The 3,885-nt window shown below is 39.2% G+C and overlaps 1 long non-coding RNA gene across 1 annotated transcript; it reads left to right on the top strand.

Annotated features, from left to right (window-relative positions):
• The first annotated feature begins 280 nt into the window (after positions 1-280).
• On the top strand, positions 281-3,673 carry LOC140224175 (uncharacterized). Its single transcript, XR_011899418.1, has 2 exons — positions 281-1,850; positions 3,146-3,673. It is a non-coding gene; the product is annotated as an uncharacterized lncRNA (long non-coding RNA).
• The last annotated feature ends 212 nt before the right edge of the window (positions 3,674-3,885 follow it).

Raw genomic sequence — 3,885 nt, 5'->3', positions numbered from 1 at the left:
CTGATCCTAAGCCACATTCAGAGTGGCTCGTGTGCATAGGCAGAGATGGCTCACGGTCGGAGCTGGATTTTAGGTGCGTGAATGTGCAAATCTGACTTTCAATCAGAAGCGAATGTGTGCAAGTGCAAGGTTGGCTTTTGTCCAGAGCTGGATTTGTGAATGTGCAGAGCTGACTCTCTGTTGCAGTTGAATTTGTGCAAATGCAGGGAGGCTCCCGCTTTCTGGCTCCTGGCCTGGGCCGGCTTCGGGTGCAAGCTCGTCGAAGACTATAACTCTTCCCTGCTAAAAATTTTTCATGGAATTCCATGGTATTCCGTGCTGTTTCTCATGGAATCCCATGGTGAAGACACGGAACTCCATGGAGACTCCATGAAGACTCCATGGAGGAGGCACGGAACTCCATGGTGACTCCTTGGGTTTCCGTGGAGACTGCATGGGATTCCATGGTGGCAGCAGGAGATTCCGTGGTGGCTACATGGAATTTCAAGGGAGCGTAACGGAATAGCAGAGAACATGCATTGGAACACCGCGAAACACTAGAGACCACCACAAGAATAAACATGGTAATCTGTAAGCCTTTGATCATTGACAATCAGCAACTATTTGCTGTTTCGTTATGCATCATAGAATTAAGTTGAATTACTCACCGAAGTTCACAAGTGAGGGCCACTAAAATGTTTCATGTCATCAGTTATCACAGAATAAGTCTTCATTAGTGCACTGAAATTTCTACAACCATGGCATTCCCAAGACAATGCCCACTATTTAACGATAATTTAATAATTGTACCAGTAGGTAGCAACTACTTTCTGTACGGAGAATGTTTTCATTTAAAATATGATGAACTCAGAGATTTGCTATGGTTGACAGAGATGTAATAATAATTTGCTGCTTATACTCTGTTTAAGACAACTGAAATAACCGCAATAGTTTGTCAAAAAACAGAAAACACGCAGCTTCTTCGAACCTGTAGGTACAGCTTTAAAGTCTGTCAATTAGAGACCAAACGTCTGTGTTTTGAAAGATTAGTTTAGACACTAACTATTCAATAGGATCGCCTTTACTGAAGCTCAACCGTCATACTTCCAAATCTCCTGTGTGAAACCAACATTGAATTGTAGAAAGAACCGAATAGCGGTAATAGCAAAACCAATGAGAATTGAGTTGTATCTATCAGAATTTTTTCATTCTATTTCTACGCATGGCCAAAATAAAAATTTGAAGATCGATTACCAAGAGTCCATCGCGATACACTGCTGGCTTACTTTCAGGTTAATCAAAATTCACCAACTTCGAGGTAACATTACTTTCGTAACGAAGAAGACTCGAATTCGAGCTGATACTAATTAAATCACATAAAAAAATTAAAATTTGCATTACTGGCAGTGATAACCAACAACTCATCTTGTGTTTACAAAGTGATTCAGTTCCGACTCCAAAACAAAACCTGCGTTGCAATCCTGCCGGCCTGCCCTGTTTCATGTTGAAATTGTATAAAAATAAAAATAAAAGCAAGAATAGAACGCAAATGTTAAAGCGTGTGAAGTATGAAACATTATCGGCGTTACGCATTTCAGTAATAAATAAGCGAATGAGTTTTTATAGATCATGCAGATTTAAATAAAAAATCCTCAATTCAATTCGGCAAGTCAGGAGATGTGCCGCCCCGCCCTGCCCTGCCCTGTCGGTATTTTGAGGTTAGGTTATCAACGAGGCGTGAATCGTCAGGCTCAATGAAGCTCTCGCAAACCATACAGTAATTCTCAGAAATTTATATATTTCTTGACTTCCTGCTTTCGCTACATCACGCCAAATCCGAGTTGAATGCAAGGGCCTTGAACTGAATCTAGGTAAGTCATGAATAACAATGATTAGCAATTCCTATTACTGAATGTAGGCATAGGCACCAATAGTGAACTATCAGCCACTGATCTGTAACCTCTCCATAGAATCATAGCATTACATTTATTTCTGTATTTTGATAAACTATTCTAACATTCTTTGTTGAATAGTAGATTCGTATGTGCTCATCATTTTCTCTATCTTCTCCTTGGTCACTCCTCCGAGTCTGCACCCCAAACATGAACCGTGATCGATTATTGGTTACAGTCTCCCTTATCGTGTTTTCAGCACACGGTTAACATTCTAACTGCATTCCATTCCTAGCTGCTCATCAGCTCATGTCATTGTCCTCCTCAGGGATAATATCAGTTATCTGTCAGATCATATGAGATCGCCATTTCCTATCGTTTGCCGAAACCCATATAGACTGTGAATAAAATTCACAGGTGAGAACTACTTAGGACTGAAAAAGAAACCTTAAATACAGGCCCTTCTAGATTTTTTTGCTGTGTGATGGAAACTAAAGCCCACCTCAGACAGTCTAGCTTTCCTCCACTTATACCGAGTGAAAAGTTGGATCGTTTGATACGGACATGAGAACATAGAGCTCGCTCATCGTATGTTGAAACAAATGTTTCTCTCCGATTAGCTCTGAATTCGCACCACTCAACAGGTAAATTCATGTAGTCAGGTGGCACCACTGGTGAATGGTGACTTAAACAATACTTTTGACGTTTGTCTCAACGTATGATGCGTGAGCTCTGACATTTGTTTGAGAAGTTGAACGGAAACCTTGGTGTGACCTGACTTTCAAATTTTTGTTCAACCTCTCAAATGATCGTTGTGTTCTCGTGTTGTATTACACGATCCAACTTTTCATTTGACATGAGTGAAGGAAAAGTGACGTCTGAATTGAGCCTTAGCTATTACTTGGTATTTTTATTCAGAAATGTAAGTAGTGTGAGAGATATATCTGAAGTTACAGATGAGGCCTTAAACTTTTAACTCTAGAGGGCTAAAACATCACATCCTTATCAACGATGTTTCAGTGAATTATCAGATGTCCAATAATTTACTTCCTATTTTTATGGCTACCAATGCAATAATTGCTTTTACACACAATTTTACCAATGCTTTTTCACAAGTATTTTGTCCTATTACTAAAAATTATTTGGCTATCCTCAGAACTTATTTTAACTTCTCAAGAAATGTTGGTTGGCTTCACCTTGAGATTGTTTTAATTTAGTGCTGATCATTGGTTGTACTCATGGTTTTGATGCGCTGTACATTATTCATTTTTCAGAGCTTTCATAAAAACACACCGAGACATTTACCTGCCTTGTTCAGCTGCAGCAATCGCCATTTGTTTCCTATCATCTGGCAGTTCCTTTGATCTTATCGAACAGCCATTCGCAGGGAATTAGTGGCAACCTTTAAACCATCTAGATGCAATTAAGCTTCCCAGACAGAAACCAAAATCTACAGTTCATATTTCACTCTCTTGGCCTCTAATTTGGATAGTGTTGTGATAATTTTTGGTGCTGTTTTCCGTGCTTATTGTGAAATAATTTGAATATGTTTTCACATTGTCAACTGAATGAAATCTTATTTGAAACGTTGAGCGTGCAGTATGTGACGCGAAGGTACAGTGCGGTAGTTTCTCAATTGTTAAAAGAATTATTACATCTCTGTCAAGTATAGTTGGTACTATGTGTCTTCAAGTTGGTGAGTGTATCATTTTCATTTATTTTGATTACAAGGAAAACTTGTAAATTATCTAATTAAATACTAAAAAAACCAGCAACATTGAGTAGAACAGTTCTATGATGACTTAAAGAAACAACACCATGGTAACTTGATGGTGGAAACCTGCATGAGACACAGTGAGTGCTGTGGCAGGTTTCCACGGTGAGAATTTGCCGTGGAGAAATTTTCCATGGAGAAATTTTCCATGGTGACATTTTCCGTGGTGCTTTCCGTGGAGAAATTTTCCATGGAAAAATTTTCCGTGCCCAATTTTACGTGGAGAAATTTTCCATGGAA

Source organism: Bemisia tabaci, chromosome 3 (genome assembly GCF_918797505.1).
Source record: "Bemisia tabaci chromosome 3, PGI_BMITA_v3".
Lineage (NCBI taxonomy): Eukaryota > Metazoa > Arthropoda > Insecta > Hemiptera > Aleyrodidae > Bemisia > Bemisia tabaci.
This window is presented reverse-complemented; position numbering and strand designations above follow the sequence as displayed.